Below are 26303 nucleotides of genomic sequence, written 5' to 3' on the forward strand. Positions count from 1 at the left end.
TACTTATAGAAGAATATTTGTCTGTTTTTATTTAGGCATTTTCTAAGTAAACTTTTTAAGTCTCGAAGATAGTGTTTTTGTTTTTTGACTGTGACTTTACATGAGAATGACTTTTTCATATTTTCAATAACTATGTAACAAAAATTTCACATTAAATAATCTTACGTGGTAAATCCACGATAGAAGATATGAACAAATTACTAAAATGTTATCAAAGACAAGATAAGTTATCTTCAAATGTAATAACGATACTGCAGTTTTAGTCGTTAGTGGACGCGCTAGTAGAATGAATGTTTTTTTTTTAAATTAAAAACACGAAATGCTCAGGCATAATAGAAGTGACCACAGCAAAACTTTTTCATGATTCTTCCTTGACAATAAACTTTCTTGATAGTTGGAAGAAAGATAAAAGATATTATTTGGTAGAAAAAATATGAAATCTACAAAATGAAGACATCTGCATATTTTTGTGAAAACAGCTGCAAACCGTAGCATAATATCAAAGAAGAAAGAATTGATATTAAAAAAAAAAGAATAATTTTATGTCAAGTATTTTGCTTATTACAAATAATCAAGTAAAAATAGTTGTTTGTACGCGGTATCCGTGTAACTGTACTGAGACTGATTAAGAGTATGTGTATAGTAAACTCTAACCGGATACAGTAAAGTTAGGGAAATTACAAATTGTATCCGCTTTTTTTTTCTATACGAAGTATTGATTTTTGTTAGCATGAGTATAAATATTTTCAAATAGAATTCAACAAGTTGTGTTTCTTAAAAATGTGTTCCCTTTTATTTAAGTGTTTTGTATTGTTTTATCAAAACAACCTTGCACGGAAATCTTATCTGGCTTAACTGTTTGGTTGTTAACGTGCGCTTGAACAGGTTTTTTCTAATAAATGTTTGCATGCGAAGATATTTTTTATTTCCTTACCTAAATATACTTCGTTGCGATTACGTGTTAATTGTTCACCAATTTGCCAATTCCATAAATAAAAGATTTGTTTTGAAACAAAATAATGTAAATTGGAGAAACTATATTTTTAAGAATAAAAAATATTGTTTACTTACATATCATAATTAGTACTACATAAGGAGGTACCAAATTTAGAAGAAAGTAGTGTAGTTCAGTCAGCAATATTGATGGCTAAAGTTGCCAAACCATATGTTGCCATGTTAACAGTTTGCATATAAGTAAATCTCTATCTCTCTCTATCTATCCATCAAATTTTATCAAAATCTAACGAAAAAAAAACAACAAAAAAGAATTGTCCCGTTTACGAGTAGGTATACCTACGCGTGTGACCTCATATTGTGTTATCAAACAACACAACAATGCGAATACAACAAATGAAAAGTCCTCCAAAACTGATGGACGTTGAGGATGATGCCGCACTGTCCTGTCCAACAATGAATTGTTTCAAAAAACACAATCCAGCAAAATTGAAAAGAAAAACTAAAACGTACAAAAGCGTGCGAATGCGTTGATGAAAAACGAACGGCTTTTGTTTACTACCATCTGAATTGGACACGACTTTTTTTTACGAATCTAGACTTTATATGAATGCTGTAAGATGTATTGTCCTTTGCGGTGGGATTTCTTCACAAAAATGTAACTGCAATCTTCTATATTTCTGACAGAGATTGCTGTTGGTGTATTTTTTACATATGCCTAATTTTTGAAGATTAAGTAACTTAAATAAATATTATATATTAAACAAATTATCGTTCCATCAATTCGTTTATGTTGAGTTAATATGTATCTATTTTTGGTGTTATGAATTGGCTATATTATTACATTTTTAGCATCTTGTAAAAGCTTTTTCCATATTTATAGATACAGACCGTTTTTTGTGCTAGACTTTGTTTGTATTATGTAACATTACAACATGTTGCGTCAGTCACGTGTAAATGGCATCATGAGAAAACTGCCATATCCCAACCGGACGAACAAAGTTCGGAACAGAATTGATAAAACCTTAACAGAGTTTAAAGTCTACGACTCTACGCTATTCTTAGCTTAGACTTAATAACAAACTTAGACTACAAACAGGCATAACCAGTATTACTTATGAAATCATTTGAATAAGTTTATAATATATTTTATTGTCTGAATATAGTTATTTGATCTGTGTAATTTGACCATTCAGAACGTTTTTTATGATAGTAGAGCAATGTACTCGAGTGGGAGCTATTTAGTTATACCCGCTAATTTATCTCTTGTAGAATTTAAGTAATCTCACTTGTAATTTTATATAAATATCGATTATCCCATGTATCACAACAATGCTTAACGTAAAATGTATCCACGAATGTCGTGTCGGTACAAACCCGATAGGGTTTCACGGCACTTTTCTGTTTGATTTATTTTATAATAATCTTATGATTTTAGTATAGAATAAATAAAAAAAATAAAAAAATACTTGAACATCATATACGTATCGTATCATATCAGCCCTTTATCGCCCATTGCTGAGCATAGGCCTCTCTTCGAGTACGCCACTTGTCCCGGTCCTGAGCCAATCTCATCCAGAAGTGACCCGCAATCTTCCGGATGTCGTCTATCCAACGACCCAACGGACGCCAGGGGCTTCTTTCACCCGAAAGCGGCCACCATTCCGTTAACATTTTAGTCCATATGCCATCACTCTTCCTAGCAACATGTCCCGCCCAATTCCATTTTAGTTTGTATACCATATACATACAAGTATTTGTTGGTCCTACACATCAGAAGCTGGGCTACGTGCTTTTATATAAAATCATTGGCTTTTCCTCTTCACATGACTGTTACACGTTTCACCCAGCAAAATCTTTTCAAGCCCACAACGCAAGAACGATTCAAGCTAAGAATTTTAAAAGCAACTTTTGGTCATTTGCATGAAAATGATGCTATTGTGAGAGTTTTAATGCAAGGAAATGGGGGGCGTTTTGTGCAGAGTGGTGGGAGGCAAGGCCCCCTCCGGCTTTACCGGTAGGAACTTAAACGGAATTCTAAATAAGGAATTATTGTAGAGATTGCGGAATTATTATTACTATTTAATGCATTATTATTATTACTGTTTAATGCGTTATCTTAAATCTGGATTTTGGGTTGAAATCAAGCACGGGAAACTTTCAATTTTGTCCCCTAAGTTTTTGATTGTAATGAGTTGGATTCATTTAAGTTTAATTTACTCCTAAAATTGTTTTTTCAGTTTGTTTTTGTGGTACGTAAGATTATTTTTAAAGGACTCTTTATAATTTAGGCGTTGTAAGAGTATCAATCAACTAGATAATATAATTAAAAGAATTCCATTTAGCTAGATAATTTATGTTAAGTGTTTTCCGAAAAAAGTGAAACTTTGTTCCTAAACATTTTTAGTTTTAAAACCCTAATTGAAAAATTATTGCTTTCTGCCATCTGTGCCGTTGAAAAAACAACCACAAAACGTCTATTCAAAGTTGATTTTTCAAAATCACTTACATAATATTTTTTCAACCTATATACAGACGTGGGTAATTGTCTGAAAAATATTGTTTTGTCTCGTTTGAAGTTAATGTCGTGGGAGAGGACTGTATCCGTTTTACGCATAATTAGGTCCATGATTTAAAAAAATGGAATTGTTTTTTTTTTAAGATTCCTTGTAGGTACCCTTTCCTTGAACCTGGGGGAAAAAGCTCAAATATAAATGAAATGTAGTTCATCCTTGTAAATTGCGTTAACTTAACTAGAACATTCGTTTAATAAAAATTAAGATGTAAAAATGTCTGGGTACTTGATCTTTCAAGTGTATTTTTTAAGCTAAGAATATTAATTAGCCTAGTAACCTAATTCCATGACGGCTTATCTTATTCCTAGAATCCTATAAAAAGGTCCTATTCCATTCTACATTGACATTTACTTTGTTAATCATTATAATTGCATTTGTTTTGGCAAATTTTGACAAATAGAGTCTAGAGAGAGTCTGGGCAACTAAAGTCTATTATTTTATTCGGTAGACTAATATGACATTTAATAGTATGGAATAACATTTTATGTTCATACTATGAACTGTCATTTCAGTCTACCGAATAAAAAAATAGACTTTAGAGCAGTGGTTCCTAACCTGGGGGTAAAACTGGTATTTTACGGGGGTAATAAGCTAACCTAATATAACAATACAACAAAAGTAACCGTTTTATTTTTTTATTACCATTGGGAGGAGGGGTAAAATCAGGTTCCCTAGTTAGTCATAGGGGTGACCGGACTGAAAAGGTTAGGAACCACTGCTTTAGAGGGTAAAACAGACTTGTTAAAAATTTAAAATACAACTTTTTTATAGTTTTTGCTCTTACCATAATTGAGAGAAAGAGCAATATTGCGATTTATTGATACTTAGTCAGAATGTCTTATTTAGTACCTAATTATGGCTACCCAGGCATAGGTGTTAGTATTTAATACCCACCTTCCAGTTTTTTTTTAATGTTTGTAAAGGCTCATTTAGACTGTGCGAGAACACGCATGCGAGTTTCTTTACATTTCGATAGGTGATCGGTCGGCTGAATTGGATGTAACCTCAATAGACCGCAACGTAACTAGATCCGCAATGTGAGAATGAAAATCAAACTATAAAAACTCGAAACCTGCAAGTTAAACCTCAACACAAGTAAGTTTTCTACATACTTTAAAATCAGAAAACCTATCTTCTTTATTCTGTTTCAAATCTATTTGAGAGCATTTCTCAAAAAGTTTGTACATTTCGATCACATCTTAGATTTCTATAAAAATTGGTATGCTGGTAAAGTACACGAAGCTGAACAACTTCCACCATATTTCCCAAAATGTCCCAGAAAGTTTGTATGAAACATTCCTTTTTTGTTACCAGATTTCCTTACATATTTGGTTGGTGGTTACGTATCGAACTGCATGCAATTCCGAAATGCTTGTCCCAACCCACCTGCACTCCAACGTCACCAACGTCAACTTTAGACACTTTAGGCACTCTTCGGCACTTAGGGCACTCTTTGGTCGTGGCCGAGGTGCCTGTTGAAGTGGCTACTTCAGGTTTCGTCCCTACGAACGACTCTTCTTTATATAATATAACGCAAGTATAAGTACAGTCGCCATCAGATATATCGGAGCGGCCAACACGTTAACAAATATCTGAACACGCCTCTATTGTCAAGGCATAAGAGTGCGCACCTCGGCTTAGGGTTGCCAGATGGTCGGGATTTGGCGGGATTCTCCCGATTTTTAGCATGTGTTCCCGATTCCCGACCAAGTGAAAATTGTCCCGAAAAACAGCTTCACGTTATAAAACAATAATTTCATGTTCCGAACTATCGTCAAGCGAGCGAGTCGAGCCGTAATTGACAGAGCAGCTGACGTAGTGCCAATAATGTAAAATATCGTTGTTTTTAATACAATTACTTTTTGAATGTTTTTTTCCCGGCCTAAGTCCCAAAATCCCGAAAAATTTATTTATTTTCCCGATAATAGCGCTTTTCGATCTGGCAACCCTACCTCGGCTGCTCCGATATATCTGATGGCGACTGTACCTACTAAGTATAAGTATATATAATAACGTTTGATGAGATCTCGAGTGGAGGGGCAGGGGGGGGGTGATTAAAGGGAATTTGATTGGATGACTTACTTTTTTTGAAGTTATTATTTTATTGTTATTTAATCAGCCTTCGGAGTTTTCATACCACGGTATGACTAGTGAGCTATGGAGTCGATATTAAAATCATTCTCATTTAAGTTTTTGTAGCATGAAGATTAAAACCTTGTGAACACTTTTTCATAGTCTTCAATCTCAGTAGTCTCGTCCGCATAAATAAACATATTCTAATGCACTGATATTAAAATCTTATAGGTATTTTATTAGACACTTGATTTAGCATTTCCCGCTTAATTTGTCTTTACTTTATGTTTTCTTAAACGTATCCGAAACTTACTTTGTACTTTATTTACAAAAATAATTCCGCCTGTAAAGTCGCGCTCATTTTACTAATTGTGATACTAATCACTAATTTAATTGAAGCAGTTAAATCTCCATTAACTAACCGGGTTCACGCGATAATATCTAAACTAACCATTAGCGTTAACTGCGTGTTCTACCAAATCTGGCCCCTACCACGAGTTTATAGTGACCGTATTAATCATTAACGCACTAAAAGCGTCAATTAGGTAGCTACACACAATCAATACATACATAATACATAATACATAATCATTTGTCTTAATCTGACATTTTGACTTCATGTATTAGTAAGATTCTTACAGTAAGAATTGCCACTATCTCTCTGCTTTGCTTAAAAAAGTTGACTGCTAGAGAATGCCTTTTGGCATTAAGTCTGCCTGTTCTACGATAGGTTTTTCTTTTGTGCAATAACGATTAAATAAATATACAAATAATTTGAAATAAATAAAACATACTAATAGTGGGTAACTGTACAACGTCCATATATGTCAAAGGATATGTGAAGGCAAAGGCTTTTGCTAACCAGAATCATTTTAAATATTAAGCACCGAAGGTTACAATTGAAACTCACAACCTGCCGATCATCATTGAAATACTGTAATATCTAAAATAAAAACATTTCGCTTTTACGCTACCGACCATAACTTAAAACATTTTGGATAGCAACCCATGGTAGAGGTGCTACGCGTAAAGCTATATGTTTGTCTGCTTGTCTGGTGGCGGAAACATAAATCCGCTCTTGTGTGGCGGCTCTTAGGGCCGCCTCACGCTGGCGATTAGTCGAGCTGCGATTAAAATCCCAATTAATTGTCGAATCGAACGATCACCGACGAGAACAGAGAGTAGGATTGGATTTTAACATCATATGATTAATTTAGAATACATTAAAAACAAGACCGAAGTGTTCCGCGAACAAAGTTTTGTGCGGAATACTAAAAATTGTATCTGGAGTTGAAAAACGTGTTTGTTATGGATATGATCTCTCAGTGTAATTAGCGAACAGGACCCACAAACAGAGAACCCGCCTACCAGAGGTCACAGGTAGTGTATGTGTTAAGGCCCGACGCATTCGTTAGGTAAAAAAAGGTACATTTTTCAACGTTTTAAGTCGGTGATTTTTACTGAGCCGTTTTTACATCCATTGTGACAGAAAAACAAACCCCTGCAAATCTTCAGAAAATTCTCGATTATGCAGGAACAACGGTGGACAATTTTGTGGAATGGTCTATAACTATCCACGAAGTAAAATGCTAGTGTTAGATAAGTATATAAAATTGCGTAACAGAAACTTGTACAAAGCTAAACGCAGTATTGACATCCAATATTCTCAGTCGCAAGCATAAATCCTTCGTGTGCATGGGCCCTTATGGAGGAAACCATTGTGGTCCGCTTGATTAATCTAAGCCGTGTGCGGCAGACCTTATCCAGGTTGTACAGGATGTGTGCCTGCCATGTTTGGGGCATATCTGTACCTGGAGATATACGGGGTGGTTTGTCAACGTTTAGCAATATTCTGCGAGGTATTCACCTCGACCTATTGGAGTTACAGATTTACCTAGCAGGGTTAAAAAACTTTGAAATAACGTCCTGTGTAATATGTACCTATGCTTAGAAGTTACAAACTCGGAAATAGTAAGACCGTGATTTGTGATTTTGACAGCTCGTTATTTAGCTGATGACGTAATATGCACTTTAAATACAAGATTTGTAATATCGGTTGAAAATCGTATTTTAGATATCTAAAAATCCTGAATGCAAAAAAATGTTCAGCCTTTAGACAAAACAAAAGTATGTTAGCAGGACAGAATATTATCTTTGAAACAATTTTTTGGTCATCCTATATTATAATACCTATTTTAACTTGGTGACTGTTACTTTTCAACAAATCACGAACATTACTTTTTTATAAAACGTCCGAACCCGCCACTGTCGCGCTAACTTTTAAACCGGGAACAAAAGACATCCGAGTTTCAGTAGAAAGTTAACCGGTAACGCGAGAATTGGACGGGTTAACACGTCCGCTCGGAAGAGTTTAGTGTCTGGATGCTTTAAGTCTTTTATGACTTAGTAACTTAGTAAAAGTAAGTCTGTGTGTAAAAAAGGAAGATTCAAACAAAATATTACGTGTAAAAAAGGAATTGAAGTAGAAAAGTTCTTGGTGAAATGTTTTGCAACTATTATTCATTTAAGTAGTAAAAAAAATATGAACTAAGATCTACGCGGCAGCAAAGATAATTTAGTATAGAGGCGTATTGTCAAAGTATATTTTGTAGCCACAGTAAAGTTAAATGTCAAACGGTGGTGCCATCTACTCGAGTACTTATAGGCCAAAGGTATGACGCAGATGACAGTAAATTTACTGTGGCTACAAAATTTACTTTGACAATACGCCTCTATACTTAATTCTCTTTAGCAGTAGGTATAACTATACAACTACAAAAAGTTATACTTACGTAGATATATATTCTTGGACCTACGCTCGAATGGCAACTGGCAAATTGTCATATCAAGAAAATAAACAAATCGTAGAGCAGTCGAGCATCTCCGTTCCGAGCGGATGGCAATCAAAGGGAGCTACGGACGTATAGGCTCCACTGTGGCTGAGGTAATTCGTAGATGAATGGCGTCTCCTGTTTTACATGTGTGCCTAAGTGTAAGGCCTGAGTGGACGCTCGAAGCGGAGCGTTCGGTGGGGCGTGCAGCGTGGCGTCGGGCTCGCAAGTGGTTTGAGCAGCGTGCACTAAGGCTGCTACTATACGCTTGCATTTTTTTAACATGCACGCCGCACGCCCCGCCCCGCTGCACGCGCAACTCGAGCGTCCACTCAGGCCTTACACTTAAACATGTACCTGTAAATATGCCTTAAGAAACCATGCTAACCAAATTGGCTACTAGCCGGGACGAAATTATGTAGGTATGGCTTTTTTGTATCCTGTATTCCTTTTCTATAATATCTATATGATAAAATTATGAAACTGTTAAGGATTGTTAACAGAGTGCCAACTTTTGTTTTATAATCAGAGTACTTGAGACAGACCAATGGGGTCTGTCCGGTTGATTGTATGTTCTTTTGTTTTGCTTTAAAATGTATTAACTAATTTATTGTTAATTGTTTGTTACAGGTAAGTAGCTGACAATGTGTTTGTTCTTCTGAACAACGTGGTGCGTTATATAATTATGTCTAATATAATAATAAAATTTACCAAAATAAAATTTGGGTGATTTGTTTAAGAGAAGACCGTCTATAAGGGAAGACCGTCTACAAGCTCTCTCGTCGCTTTTGACTCTTGCGTTCGTACATGTACTCCACTTACTGTTCCTTTCTAACTGTGTCTGAGCGGCGCCGGCGCATGTATACAAATACGTTAGTTCTTGCCCTATGACGCTCTTACCTGCAAAACATTTTATATGCCGATCTTCTCCACATAAACCTTAAGGTTAATAAACCTAAAGTTTAGAGAAATGGCTTCAACTAATTCAAAATTAAATGGTTAAAATTACGTATTAGATATACGTAGATATACGTAATTTTAACCATTTAATTTTGAATTAGTTGAAGCCATTTCTCTAAACTTTAGGTTTATTAACCTTAAGGTTTATTTTTCTCTAAACTTTACAAAAGGTTTCTTAATTCTAAAACTTTCAACTCATACCTTCTTATTCTTCGTAAATCAGTTTTATCAATATCATGCCAAACATCCAGCTAGTAGCGAAGATCGCTATCACGTTGTCCATTCAACACGTTTGAACGATATTGCGCTACGTTTTCGCTGACACAAAACTTAGTACACCCCATATTTTTCGCGCTCACGATGCGAGTATCTCGAGTAGAAATATTCTCACCTTATTCTGTCCGCTTTGACTATCGTTTGCGTTCGACGGTGTAGCGAACATTTTATGATAGAAGTATGAGTATATCGCATCCTAAAGTTAATGTATACACAGTGTATAGATACGTAGGTTGCCCTGAAAGTTTCGGGAATTGCATACTTAGGAACGTATATTTGACATGTGTTATACCTCTTTGTTACAAGCATAGTCTCATTATTCGAAAACACTGGCCACTTAGAAAAAAAAAACAATGTTCTATTTTCAATTGTTTTTTAAAGTCGTTGAGTCGCTGGTGAAAATGGAGCTGTCCCGCGAAAGTTTTAGAGCAATGATTTATTATGACTTTAAAAGTGGATTAACACAACAACAATGTGGAGACCGATTGACTATTGCTTTTAGTAGTGAAGCACCTTCGAAGACGACAATATACAGGTGGTATTCGGAATTTCAACGTGGCCGTGTGTCTCTTGCGGATGACGTACGTGAGGGTCGACCGAAAACTGCCGTTACCGATCAAAACATCGATGTTGTTCGCCAACTGATAAAAGAAGATAGGCATGTTACATATCGGGAAATTCAGGAGACTTTAGGCATTGGAATGAGTCAGGTACAAGTTATTTTACAGCAAGAGTTGGGCGTGCGGAAGTTGTTTTCCCGGTGGATTCCTCACTTGTTATCTGACGAGCAGAAAACGGTCCGTGTCAATTGGTGCCACAAAACCCTAAAAAGATTTAATGGAGGAAGCTCAACTGCCGTTTTTAGTATTGTGTCAGGTGACGAGTCATGGATTTACGCATATGAGCCTGAATCCAAAAACCAATCTCGAGTATGGGTTTACGAAGACGAGCCGAAGCCAACAAAAGTTGTTCGTTCTCGCAGCACGATCAAAAAAATGGTAGCCACGTTTGTCTCCAAATCGGGTCACGTGGCGACTATTGCTCTTGAAGATCGAAGAACTGTCAATGCCGATTGGTATATAGGCGTTTGTTTACCGATTGTTTTTGCTGAACTGCGAAAAAATAACCCTAACCGCCGTATTATACTACACCATGATAATGCCAGCCCTCATACTGCTCAGAAAACAAACGACTATCTGAAGGGCGAAAAAGTCGAATTACTGGACCATCCTCCGTACAGCCCCGACCTAAGTCCCAACGATTTTTTTACTTTCCCGAAAATAAAGAATCGGTTGCGTGGTCAGCGTTTTCAGACCGCGGAAGAAGCAGTCCACGCTTATAAAATGGCCATTTCGTCAACCCCCAGTTCAGAGTTCAATAACTGTTTTGAAAACTGGTTTCAGAGAATGAAAAAGTGCATTAAACACAAAGGAGAATACTTTGAAAAACAATAAAAGTACTTTTATTTCATTTAAACGCGTATTTTTTCCAATTCCCGAAACTTTCAGGGCAACCTACGTATATACACACACATACCATACATATTACGTACATCTGTTTAGGTTTTAAGCTAATTATACGGTTTAATGCTTGTATTTTAGTCACTCGCGCGACATGTTTCGGAGAGCCTGTCTCTATTTTCAGGTAATGTACAGTCGCCATCAGTTATATCGGAGCGGCCGAGGTGCTCAAAAATATCTGAACACGCACTCTAATGCCTTGACAATAGAGGCGTGCTCAGATATTTGTGAGCATCTTAGTTTCTCCGATATACCGTATAATTAGCTTAGTGTAAATACATGAGTTAAACCGTATAATTAGCTTAGTGTTAGTAAGACTCACGACAGTTTAAATTCGATTGTTCAGGGTTTTATCTATTACGTAATATGCTAAGATATTTCCTTTGCGCTACGACATGTGGCGTTCATGAAGCGGGTATTCATGGATCTCAAGGGTTGGCAACGCTTAAGTGGCTCCACCGATGTTGCTCATGTCTAATGGGCGACGGTAACCGCTTCCCCGGCCCGTCTGCTCGTTAGCTATCACATAAAAACATTATCCTGTGTTAGATTTAAGGCTTTGTCACACAGGCGAGTTTTCCGGACGGGGCGTGAGCGGGGCGTGAGCGGGGCGTGAGCGTTTTATACGTAAAAGTGGCGCGGAAAACGCGCCTGTGTGACGAAGCCTTTAACGTTACTGACACAGCCTAAAATAAATAATTTATATTATTGCACTAGTGTATATAGTTCAAGAAAATGAGTGTTTCTTATATATTTCAATTAGCCGTTAATCTAAGTGAAAAGTATACTTGTTTTCAATTAAACCGTTTCTCTAATTGATCCAGCTTTTGGCCGCTACTTCCTTGGCCAATGCCCAAGCTTGCAATGAATTTACGACCCAACTCGGCAATCAGGACTCTGACTTATGTTTTAACAGTTTTGACTTCGAGCTAAATGATTAATCACTTTGGATTGGGGAAGAATTTTAAATTGCATTTGTATAGACTTTATAAGCCGAGTTAAATGGCATAGTACAGTCAGCAGCAGAAGTTGCTAAGCGGGCGAGGTGTTCAAAATTACCTTAACACGCTCTTATTCTCTTAAAAATATAGTCGCGTCAAGATCATTTTGAACACCTGGGCCGCTTAGCAACTTTTGCTGCTGACTGTGCGATTTATCGACCACATATGCGCCAATAGAATTTCAACTTTAGCAACATTGCACTTTCGGGAAATGTGACTTGTTTTCAAATGAATCCACAGCTGGATTAATTGCAATATATTTGGAATTTTTGGAAAAACCTTGTAGATCGGTGCGAGAAAAGAGCGAATGTATGAATTTACGACCGAACTCAGCGATCAGGATTCCTGACTTATATTCGGACACTTTTAACTTCAAGTTACTTGTACATGATAATCACATGGAATTAAGGAACAATTTTAAATTTTAAGTTACATGGAGTTTAGTCAGTCGGGTTTGAAGGATGCGAAGAAGGGATTTAGCCGAGAAAATTTGGTTAGGTTTTTAATGTTTGTAGACGTTGTAAAAGATAAATATACGCTTTAAAGTACAGTTAGCATTAATAATGTCAAATGAAACAACATCCATATTTCTTATGTAAATATATTACAGAATGGTTGATTTCGACGCGTATTCTCATCCGCTTATTGATGCTGAATGGCCCAAGGCTTTAAGTTTCCGTTCCCGTTTCTCAAAAGCTTGTAACTGTAATGCAATGGCTTGTATTACAAGTTACAAGCTTTTGAGAAACGGGCCCCTGGACACGAAACACGGTTTTAGAACACTGAATACCGCGAACAAGAAGCAATGTCACAACAAGCAATGCGTTTATACTTCTATTGGCGCAGCCGGTAGGATACGTAGTGCGCAATATTCATACAAAAAAATAAAGCAGTGGAACAATCATACAGTTGAACGAATTCGCACGTTCGGTCCGGTTGCACCATCGGCGTCCAATTCATCATAACGAACGCGTATTGTCGATACGTCCTACGGTCGATGTCGCAATTTCCTTCGCCCGGTAGGATGGGTGGTTTAGATTTCTGTGTAACGAAACGTAGCTATTTGGTATGTTTAGTAAATAACGGTTACGAAAAACGGTTAGCGCGTCGCGTTATGACCAATGGAAAGGACGAACGGTTTTGTCTTACGAGTGGAAATGGAGAAAGTTTAGAAATAGTTTTCTTTTATCACACATTATAGCATATCACTGATGATAGAACACCATATCACTGATGATAGACAGGTGCGACGTGGTTACCATAATTATGTATACTATAGCAGGCGTGTCTCACTCCGCGATTTCGTCGCTTTGCTACAGGTAGCTAAAAGTACATCCGTTCGGCCCCACTTTTGGGGAAAGCCATAAGCCGCGCGTGGCGCTGTCGCCACCTAGCGGCCATATCTGTGCTGATCGTAACAGACGCGTTTTGTTAGAGAGTGAGTCATGAGAGTGAGTGAGTATAAGTACAGAAGTACTTAGTACTATTATTTATTCAGTGACTATAGTTCCTTTAAATAGTTTACTCTGATGTAGTCATATTGTAAATTAAGGTTAAGACGTTGCACTTGACACTGAATAAACCAATACCAACACCCGCCTTTAACTTGTAATACACGCGAAAGTCTCTTTTTACTTATGACTTAAAACATTGTTTTATTAACTTCCGTTGTTTTACACGTTATGAGCTTTCGTGAAACGGACCCAAGTGGGAAAGTAGATGTGGATCAACGTATATTTTCCTTTCCTTTCCAGGCGAAAGTCCCTTTGGGGTGCCCTAGCGTCCTTGATCTGAACGTTTTTATGAAAATTCTGCCTAAATAAACAGTTCATCGTTTTTATACAAAAAAACGTTTTTCGTAACTTCACAAAAACGCTGAGCTCTACCGCCCGTTATTCCACGTTTTGTTCCAACGTCTTATTGCCGGGTCCATATGAGCTTGATTGATTAGGTCAAGTGGAAATGCTTTATACGTGCATGGCCGTTTTTGGAACTTTGGGCGGTGACCGATGAGAGATGGGCTTTTTTGAAATGAAATGAAAATGCTTTATTGCCACAAAAAAAGCACAAAATATAAACTAACTTAAACTAACTATTCTAATAATATTAAGTATAAGTTATAATTATTTCTAAACACTTATTTTGCTAGAACAGTAGATATTTTGTGTTATTGTTGACGCGCAATTTGTGATGTTAGACGGTTACTCCAGTTAAATATTCTAGCTAGTTTCTTTATAAACAAAACTTATTTTATATAGATTTTATTTATCAGGTTATTTGACATTATTATTATTTATTCAAAAGACACAAGTATAAGTTTACAGCTATGCCAAGACACTTAACGCCACTTGCACTATCTCACTAACCCGGGGTTTGCCGGTTAAACCGGTCGACCCAGTGTCAAAATGTACTGATAACCATGTAACTCCAGGTTTAACCGGTTAACCCCGGGTTAATGGGATGGCGCAAGTGGCCCTTAGTTAACTAACAGATTCCTATATGATTTATCATAAAATAACTACACAGATTTAAATTTCTTATAAATTATAATCATTCATTTATCAGAAATAATACAGCTAGTCCTAGTAGTCTCAAATTCCGAGCTTAAGAGTCAAAGTGACTATATCCACACGTCTACACCCAATTTTACAACATATGTAGTCTAAGAATAAGAGCCACAATCCAACGTCAATCAAAACGGATTTAGGATCCTTACGTGTAAAATGGCAGTTAATTAGGGTTGAAACTAATCGTTCCCAGCTGGATGGTTTTGGTTTTGCTCGCATTCACCGTTTTATTGTATTGGTAAAGTTTGTTAATGTTTGATAACTATCATGATGTATGATCCCGTGAGTGTCCCTTTCTAATTGAACAATTAAAGTGGGATAGCTTGGGATTACGTCTGGGCTGTGGAAGTGGAGCTCTGTTATTATGTTAGTATTTGTAGTGTAGTATACTCAAATAGGCTACAACAGGTAGATGATTATACGAGTATATATTTCACTCACAATCTCAATGTGGCTAATTCCGTCATAGGGCCTATTCCGTCCACGAGCGTATCAGCTTTTGATTGCTGAAACTAAAAGCAATAGCTGCTTTGTCGAAAAACGCAAGTAGACGGAATAGTCCCTATGACGAAATTAGCCACATTGACCTGTAAACAATAGTTAAAAGCTTGGGATGCCCATGAGAGTTTTCACTACACAGGTTAACAGAAAAGTACCTAGTACCCCTTTTCAAATTCCTTATAGGCCTTTGGGTATGGTTCGTCGTTTGTCACAGGCTATTTAAGAGGAGACGGAGACCTCTTACTTTTCTGTAACAATGACAAACGAATATATTAATACTCAGTACTTAGTACCCTTAATAATAGCTTAAGCGCTTTCCGTGTTAAGGTCCCTTGACCGGTCACAATTTATCCAACCATTTAATACATCATTATCACAAAAGGTACATTTTTCTAAGAGCCCCATAACATTTAAGTCATTTTCAAATTGAATGTACTAACCCAGTAAACTGGTTTATTTATTCTGGGCCCGACAGTTTTGTGGTCACATGCCCCTTATTGCGGTCTCTCGGGCCGCGATTTGGCACTGAGTTAGGATGATACTTATCTCAAAGTTGAGCCCCGAGCGGGCGAGTGTTTTAAACTTCGTTAAGCTGGCTTTGATTGCATTGTTTGTTGCGTTTGTTGGGTACTTCATAGTTAGTTGAAATGTGTTGTCGCCTAAAGGGTAGTTAGAGACAATACCGATTAATTATATTTACTCAAAAACTTAAATGTTTGCTTCTAAATAAGTTATTGTTACAAAAATATTTGCAACAGTTTACCATTTTTACTACAAAACTTGAATATTACATTTCTCGAGTTTAGATAAAACTTTTTTGTATATTTGACGCGATCGGCAAGCTATTATTCTTATTCAATTTTCGTGCACACGTATACATTAAATCGTCACAGGCCCCGTAGACAACATGCCAATCGCTAACGCTACGTGGCGAACGAAACGCAACTGTCATTGTCACACTAATATGGGAGAGTGACAGAGATACACAAAGAGATTCGATGACGAAGCGATATCGATCGTCACAGGTGAGACTTTTATCGTTCTACAAGGTGCCATAAACTAAATTTCATGATATATCATCACATATCATATGTATTTCATGATACATATATGATTTATAGGTAGGTGGGAGACTTCAAGCGTATAAATTTCCTAAAGGATGTAGCGAATGACCAGTTTATTTATTCGATACATTCACAGTTTAGCGGACACTTGCCTTCTGTTGCGGCCTCCTGGGCTATAACCGCGAAAATCGAAGTTCGCAAATCGCGGGCATCTTTCTCTGTCACCCTAATTACGCGTTCATTGGAGTAAAAGAGAAAGATCCCGCAATTTGCGAATTTCTGTTTCCGCGGTAAACCCTCTGATCCGCGATTTGGCGCTAAGTTACTAATACTACTTGAATTAACTACATGTAGCGTAACTCCATTTGAAAACTCATTGAATTATGTACCTTTAACCATGGACACAAGGTTTAAAATTGGTTGAATTTTAAAATGTAGTTAATTCATGTTGGTTAGTGGATAGCTGAAGTTGATGCGGGTATGGATGGAGCGTGGCGAGTGGTTCAAACTTCGTTAAGTAGGCTTTGATTGCATTGTTTAATATGTTTGTTTTATCTTGCTGCCGGATTTTCACTGGGGTGTTGTGTTTTGTTTTTGTACACTGAATATACGGATAAAGATGCGTTAGCCTTTGTATAACGAACAGTAGGTCCTTCTAGTATACGTTTGAAACAAGCATCAATTATTTTTGGGCAACTTTCTCTTATTTTCTCTCTTATAGCTTTTATCCTGGTTGTATCCTCAGCTGCATTCGAGCTTAGGGTCTGTCATTCTAGTTTTCTATTCTTCTAACAGTCTTCTGCATTTAATAACAGTCTTCTTCATAATCAAATTTAAACTGTTGTGAGACATATTAACATTGAATAAGTTTACGGTTTAGACTCGTTTGTTTGCCTAGGAGAGCCTAGGTCTCCTTTCTCAAGCAGTAAACACAAAAAAGAGACCAAGCCTCTCTGAAACATGTCGCGCGAGTGACTAAAAACAAGTGAGTCTAAAACGTGAAATTATTCAAAAAACATCATATTTACGGATATGACGTTGTAAGTGATAATTGATAATTTTTCGGGGCAAGTTAAAGTTGTTGCTCAGAGTTAAGGGTTTGTTGGTGATAAGTGTTTGCTTGGTGCAATTTTCTACATTCGCCTCCAACACACACACACAACACCAACAGACACGTCAACGAATGTGTAAACACAAAATCTTCAAAACACGTGCAAAAAACCTCGTAAGGTGTATTCGGGTATTTCCGAATGAACGAATAGTCGCGGATAATTCTTACTACAACGGAATATGAGTGATTTTACAATGATTTTCGGAATTACCCGATTTTCGAAATTACCCGAATAAACCTTACAAAGTTCACACTGCTTACGTCAGTGGTATCTTTATGAGCTTTAATATAATATCTAAACATTAACGACGTCACGACTAAGAGAAAAAAAAACACACTTAAAGTTCGCTTGAGTGTTAATAACTTGGCAAATAAGCCTTAAAGGCCTTTCCGCTCTAGGTAGGGTTACCATGCTAAGGAATTTTATGTGACAGATATGAAAACATCCTAAATTGCTTTTAGGTGCATCCACACAGCAGTTACATTTTGTGGATCAACACTGTAACATTAGGTAGGTAACTTCAAAGTTATAAATAATCTAAATAATGTCATTTTGTTATAAATGCCACGCCGAGTTAGCATGACACTGATTTAAACATTCACGATTTTTACACATTATTAAATTCAAAATATTCCCGATTAAGTGAAGCCTGAGTGGACGCTCGAAGCGGAGCGTTCGGCGGGGCGTGCAGCATGGCGTTGGGCTCACAAGTGCTTTGAGCAGCGTGTACTAAGGCCGCTACTATACGCTTGCATTTGTTTAACATGCACGCCGTACGCCCCGGCCCCGCCCCGCTGCACGCCCAACTCGAGCGTCCACTCAGGCCTTACACTTAAGAACTATCACATTATCCATTCCCACAGAATTAAAGTCTACTAGATCAAAATGAAAGATATACCTGTCCTTCTTCTCCCAACTACATGCACACCCTACGCGGACCGCAGAACGTACTCTACTAAAGTTAATCTATTTGGGGCCCTTTAAAAAAAGAATCCTCTAAGCTGAAAGGTGGAATGGAAAAGGCACTTGTGTCCCGGTATTCACTTCGGGAACTTCCGGCGTATCCCGGAAAATGTGTTGATTATTAGGTTAATGTAAAAAGTTCGGAGTTTCGTATTCAGTGTTTAATTTTTTTGGACGCTTCTGATAAGCTTAATATATATATATATTATAGTGTTTGTTCCTTTTTCATTTTCTCAAAGGTTAGCTGGAATAGATCCCTTTTAGGGATAAATTCGCCTTTGTAGATACTTACATATTTTACTTTGTCTTTTTCATACATATTGCAAACATACATAAGTGACGGGATTCTTTAGAATATTATGGCACCAAAGCGGATGGGTCGCCTAATAGTAAGCGGACGCTGTAGCTTGAGGATGCTGGTGACAAGCATTACCTTAAAAACTTAACTCATATTTTTACACTTACACACACATCTACAAATAAATAAGTGAATAACATCAAACGACTTTTAGTAATTAATTTGCGAAACATGTTTTATTGCTTGTAATTTGACGTGAAAAGTGTTATTGTTTCCATTGTTCCTCGCAAGTGCCGCGTTAAGCTATCTCTTTCATTTGGCGTTGGCGATGGTAATTAAGTCGTGAACGTTTTTCACCGCACGGCACCGGTGTCACAGTAAACATCGCATGACAGTGGGGCAACTTACTTACTTAAACCTTTCACGGTCAAGATTAAAAAAATACACAATCCAAGCCTTATCGACTCTTTAGAGTTCCCAAAATTCTAATACAAAAATATGATGTTGTTGTAAAGACAGGTGGTAGTATCGCTGTTACTTAAGTGATCTCTTCCAGACAGCTTTAAAGTAAAGCAACATCTTAATAGGCAATAATTTTAGGGCAGAGTCGTCAACGTCTTTAATAGTAACTCATATAAATAATTGCGAATATATCTATAACGACCGTTATTGCTATCTGCTGAGCTTAAGTCCGAAACGCGTTATCAACTTATCACTTACTTGTTTTTCCTTGATTTTCTTACTTGATTTTCCTATAAATTGATTATGTACAATACGGACACTAAGGATACCTTTTTAGGGTTCCGTACCTCGAAAGGAAAAAACGGAACCCTTATAGGATCACTCGTGCGTCTGTCTGTCTGTCCAACCACCCCCCCCCCCCCCTTTATCTCCGAAACTACTGGGTCTAAAATTTTGACAAAAATACACGAAATAGTTCTTTACCTATAGAGTCAGGTGTGAGTCGGACTTAATGTACGGAACACTAGGAACGCGAGTCCGGCTCGCACTTGGGTGGTTTTTTTATAGATACTGTTCACAACCTGTGAGCTGTAGCAGTGTGGATGCGAAATTAAATTTCGCGGTTACCGCGCGCCCGCACTTATTGCGTTGCTAGAAGAGTTACCGTCGACCGCGGCGTTGCGCGCTAGATAGTTTTTAGTATTAGTTGGCTAGTAGTCGGGGTACTACTTTTATGTTATTATGCCAATTAGTACATACTTGTATAGAGTCCGTCTAAGCTAACTTTGAAAAGAACAAAGTGAGGAAGTGTCATTATAAACGTCATAATATATCTTGGAAGATATGCGCAGTGTTTTGTTTTACTTGAATAGAACAAAGTGTTATAGTTTTGTTATAGACATCATATTTTTATAAAAAAAACCTGGTGACATTGCCTCACCTTGTCAGCTTTGTCAGACTCTACTTCTTTATTGAACAAAGGGATGATTTATACATAATACATTCAACATTTCAATTAGATTCCTTCACCACAAATTCAATATCCTACCAGTACGTTAACTACATTTCCTCGTGTGAGACATGTGGTAAATAAAATTAGAACCGGCACGCAAAGTGCTATTCCTAATGCGCGCATTAAACTATCGCTTTACACAAAGGCGGTGCATTTCCTTGTTATACGTTTGTTGTATGTAGGACACATGTGTGGATATTCGGATTTTGAACTAGATATCTATTAGACATCTCCAAGATACGACAACGATATTTTTTAGATCTAGCCTGTCAAATTTGACATTTCCGCGATTCCGGAACTCTTGAACGATTTTCACAATGTCTAACACGTCTCGTTATGTATTTTTAGATCTCAAACGATCTTAAAACGATAATTTAACGTAAAAGTAACATTGGTTGCCCGAATTGAGCTGCAAAAGATATCTAGTTGAAATCAAAACTAGTTGGTATCTAGTACATATCGTATCGTTCTCTTCTCGACATTTTCTTTGTATAACTATTGTTAGTAACGAAAACTAATTATAAAGATTAGTGTATAATTTTTTCACCTGTATGTTTTTATTAGATACGGATCTAAGAATGTATATTTTATTAAAACCATAAACATAATTAATACCAAACTTACAAACCTGTATGTTATTTCCAAATATCATATAAATAAATAAAAATATCCGTGAAAACAATGTGAATTTTACATTTTATTCCGAATAATTACACTATCAATTAATTTATAATATCCATAATAAGCAAAATTAACAAGTACCTATCTTACACGCGACAAAGCCACCGTTTTCGACATGTGCTAGCCTTTATCGCCCAATAATGCACTCCAGGGCTGTCACTTCGTTAAAACATGCCGCCGCAGCGAGCGCGTGACATTTCATTATTGCGCCGCGATGGATTGGATGCGGACCACCGCGCTCAGGGGCGGCACTTGTCGGTAACTATACCTCTCACGTCGAATGATGGTACAGTCAGCAGCAGAAGTTGCTAAGCGGGCCAGGTGTTCAAAATGATCTGGACGAGACTTTATTGTTAAGAGATAAGAGCGTGTCAAGTTCATTTTGAACACCTCATCCGCTTAGCCAACTTCTGCTGCTGACTGTACAATGACAGTCATAGAATTGAAGAAATAATCGTCTTTTTACCGTATTTAGTACTTAGATAAAAACTACAAAATCGATGAGTTGCGTTTAAAAACTCGGCTTACAAGATTCGGGGATTAAAAGACTCGGAAGTTTTGTAGCTCAGAGTCCTGTAAAAATGAGTCAGTTCTTAAAATGTAGTCTCAAAAGACTAGTTCCTATCAACATTAATAGCTACTCGCTTCTCGCTACCGGACGGACAGGCGCCTCAAGAGACGAGTCTGCTGGTATTTAAAACTTAGAAGGGAAAGTAGTTCAAGTTGAACACTGAGCCAGCACTCGTAGTTGGCTTTAGTTTATTACTAAGTGGAAATTTCAAACCAGTTTTTAATTACACAGCTTTCCTTTCGCTTCAAGTTTATTATGTTGATGAGTTGTTATTAAGTAAAGGAATATTATGACGCGTATTGCAGAATATCGTAGCCTCAAAATTAACAGTTTAAGTAGTTATGTATATGCCTGACGAGAAACGATTGAAGAGTTTCAACACTTTATAACTGGTAATCGCTACCAATTTTTATTATGTTATTAGCCATCAATTTTACTACTTTTTTTCTTCTGCCCAAACTGCAAGACAGTTTGTTGGAGTTTGTTGCATGGTATTGGAACTACAAAACTGTCGGGTACAGTGGCGTAATGATGTCATTAAAATGGTCCCCGCTTCGTTGCGAGAACTTACCACTCTATTTTCCATAAATATTGTTTTCTGAGTCAGTGAGCGACTGGACATTGACATCAATTTGATATAAAATCTCAGTGAATACATAAATAAATTAGACCCATAACTTCTTGTGGCAACCCTAACCTAAGGTTGCCAATTCAGCGAAATCAGTACCGTGTGGCCAATATCGGTTAGGGCACATTAATTTCTGTGATATTACGGTATCTGCTTATTGCACACGTCAATGGCGGATGCGATTGACGTCAGTTTAGTGTTACGAATGTACTTGGCTCATAATAGACTGAAAATTGAGGCGAGTAATTAGCTAGTCTTACCAGTAACTCTTACCAGTAACTTACCAGTCATTCTAGTATTTAGCTGCTGTTTAAAAAAATCATCATCGTTCTGGCACTTTCCCGACTTTTTGCCTCGGTTCATGGGAGCTCCGGCATGCTGCAGGCGTGGCTCACACCGCGATTTCGTCGCGTCGCTACAAGTACCTAAAAGTACATGCGACCCACACCAATTTTGGTGTTTAGCCATAGTAGTTGCCGCGCACTGCTACGGAACGGACGCCTGCTCGCGCTTGCGCCACCTAGCGGTCATATTTGTCGTAATAGACGAGTTTAGTGAGAGAGTGAATTTTCTGTATCTAGTACTATTATTTATTCTGTGGCTCCGGATCCACTTGGCAACTAATCCCAAGAATTTACGTAGGCACCAGTTACTACGAATGCCTTTTGACCTTCGAACCCAAGATGGCGGTCACTTTAGTTAAAGCAAGCGAAATTAGGTTAACGAGTGGATCTCAGGCTCCTTTAGTGATCCATGGCAAAAAGTAAGTATTTCACGACATTCGTTAGAAGCTTCTCATTCTAAAATATTGTTGTTATCGTGTAAGATTGTCCTATAAATAACAGTATTTTATGTACTTATTGTTATGTATAGTTATTATTTAACGGTAGTAGCTTAATTAAAACGAAATTAACTCATCGCAATAATAATCAACTCTGCTAACCGAATCTAGAATCGCAATCGTCAGCATAAGGTAATCGAAATCATTCATCAATGTCGCTCTGTTTACAGCCTATAGCGATATATTTAGTCCAGTCAATAACGGGACGGTACCTTCGACTTTTTTCGTCCGTCGCAATTCGGAACAAGTTTCAAAACACATTTGCAAATATAACACATGTGATAACAGGATAACTAGAATAAGGGAAAATTTTAATATTGCTGAAAACGAGTTTTAATGATATTTACATTGTTTTCAAGAGTTGTCACAAGTATTTTGACATATGAAACATGTGTTCAATACCGTATTCTCACATTAAATAGTGTTGTCTGTAAAAGATATCGTTGTACCTATTGATTAAATTATTTGGAATCCTTCTGGTTCAAGAAGCTTTGCTTAGAGTTTAGACGAGTTTTATTTGGTGGTACCTATACTGGATTTTTCTTAAAGTTTTCGTTGTAAAATTATTATGAGACCAGCTATGTCATTCTGAAAGCTTTATCGTGTTTGCCTTTTGATCAGAGATATCCTAGTATTCCTGGCTCCTATATATTTCGACCCTCATTGACTGGGGTAGCCGGCGACACAATTGAATGCAGCTCCACTCGACCGGCGCATTTAAATGTAATGCAATCAGGAATCGCATACGACGTCATTGCATATAAATCACCCCAACAACGAGCTGGCTGCGTTTTTCTGATTGCTTGCCGCTGCACTTTGCAATCCGTGCATTCAATGGTTTAATGGTCACGGTGAGATAATTGAGTTGTCACGTATACAAGGTACCTTAAGGCGGTTGGCAATTTGTAAAATAAGCAATCACAAGCCCTTTTTATACGGAACAACACAATCGTATGCTGTGATTTTTACGCGACTGGGAGTTATGACTTATGATGATAGCAGCACTATTAGAATAATTCGTAAACACACAGACAATAGACATAATTATATATAAAACTACTTTAAAATTAAAAACTAAACTAATCTAAATTAAACTACATAAAAATAAGGCCCCCGCGACGCCCGCGACATTGTGACAAAGATGCTGGCAGCATTGGATCGCTGAATGGCAATACTTATGCGCTGCGAGAGAAAGCTGCCAGGTCTTTGATCATCGATAGTATCGTAGTGCTTTACTTGGTGTTTCTTTGTCATAACATTTTTCTACCTTTCTCTTGACGAACGCAAAGTTTGTCCGCCAATATCAGGACCAATTCGTTACCCGCTGCCATTTTGTTTTCGCTATTGTCTGCTTGCTAAACCCGTTCGTCACAACTTTTCCGTTCAAACCCTGCACAAAGACCCCTTATTCGTGCAATCGCGCGTGAGGATTTGAATATCGAACGTTCTGTTCGAATAGTGATGGGAACAAGCTAGGCTTAATCGAGGGTTTAAGACTTGGAAGTAGTTTCATGCTTTGAATCGGTTTTGAAATATGAAGGCTTGACGTGGTGTTATACCACGAGACCTGTGGACCTTTATATAATTAGAAAAAAATATTGAGGTTAGAAGGGAGCCAATACCTAACAATGGAATTATCTTACCGTTTGGCTCTCCGTCCATATCTCTAGGTATAATATGTAAATATCGTCCATGGCTATAAAGTCTGTTTATACTTATAATTACCTGAATAATATTTTGATTATATCGAGGGGTGGGTGGTCAAACCCGATAACTCGAGTAAAAGGGTTTTTGAACGTGGAGTTCTAATTTGATTCAAAAAATATTTTGATTTATCGGATTTGACCTCCCAGCCCTAGATATATTAGATTTTATTATTACTAATAGCCTCTACCCCCGACTTCGTCTGCGTGGGATAATGGTCTATACGGCATCATTTTTCCATTTTAGTATTTTCTAGTATTTGAGGCAGCGCCGGCCAGTATCGTACAATGCTTCTTAGCTTGAGTCTTCACAATTGGCCTGGCTTTGTTTGTCTAAACTTTAAAGCTTTGAGCCTGCAGCACCAAAGTGAGCCATACAGACTTAAACTTTTAAGTTTTCGCAGCCGTGACTAGAATCTTGTATCTTCATCACAACACTACGAGTAAGTTGGAATCCGCAACGGGTGCAACGGTCGCTCTATTGTCAGTTGCGACGTACGGCCACATTTGAATTTGAATATAGAATTTCGGTAAGCATCGATCTAATGGGACGGTGTCACGATACGGCTATCATGGTACGTTCATCAATAGCTATGTAAATCAGACTTTATATGAAAGGAATAAGGCATAATATATATTTCCTGTCTACTAGCTTGTTCTGGTGATTGTTGGTATTGAGCATAAAACCTTATTGGTAGCTATTCAAATGCGTAATGGATGCCGCAAGACGTTTGTAACGAAAAGGCCTAGCGATGAAAATTTAAATCTACTTAATCTAGATTATCTGATATCAGGAGCAAGTAGAAAAAAAGGGAATTATTAAATTTAATGGGCAATGTTTTGTGTGTGTTAAAAAAATATATATGTTTGTAATAATTAGGTTTAGAAAACCGTCTTCTTTAGATAATATGTTTGTGGGTTAGCAATATTTTACATAATTTGGGCATTTCAAGCTCTACTTTCACTACACCGTCATAGATTGAAATATATTTGTGAAATTCTATTCCTCGTCGACCGTCGTTACATCTCGGTCGACATCTATTTTCTTAATTGCTTTAAAAGGTTTATAATGCCCCAAGTCAAATGAAGCAGGATTAACGCGGGCATTTAAATAATTAAACTAGATAACTTTAAATCCACTCGGGGTTCGACAAACGAAATTGTCAGGGTTAAAACTGTGTAAATTGGTATTACCAGAGACATATACCACTATATTATATACTTAAACATTACTTACAAGCCAACGTTATAAATATATATTTACACATCTGACAATTGTAAATATATTTTTGGAACGTTGGTTTGTAAAGATGTTTGTGAACTCCGTGCCAATTTTCGTTTGTTGTTGTTGCACATATTTCAAAATATAATCTTAAATAATATTTGATCTTATGCTTCAAGAAAACCTTCGTTAGAAATGTATAAAATTACCATTTTACAACATTAAGAGATAATATAATTTTTACTTTAGAAACAGAATCCTTACTGGCAACAAAGTTATTACGTCACGTCTGTCGTCCGATATTACCATCTCGGAGGTCCGGAGGCAAACGTGACGTCACGTTTGACCGTCTCCGGAGTCTGCAGCACCTGGTGCCCCTTTATTATTGAACTATTGTCTACGGGCAATGTGCAATTGAGTGCCGGAGTGAACCAATCACATTTTGTTTGGATGATTGTAGAGATACTGTTTCAAAAGTCTGAACAGA

General features: G+C 37.2%; 1 protein-coding gene across 1 annotated transcript in view; it reads left to right on the forward strand.

The window, feature by feature from the left end:
* The window catches only part of LOC134658851 (heterogeneous nuclear ribonucleoprotein L-like), a 475097-nt gene that overhangs the window by 351980 nt on the left and 96814 nt on the right, over positions 1-26303 (forward strand). The gene's annotated exons all lie outside the window — the stretch shown is intronic.

This window comes from Cydia amplana, chromosome 23 (assembly GCF_948474715.1).
Source record: "Cydia amplana chromosome 23, ilCydAmpl1.1, whole genome shotgun sequence".
Taxonomy (NCBI): Eukaryota; Metazoa; Arthropoda; class Insecta; order Lepidoptera; family Tortricidae; genus Cydia; species Cydia amplana.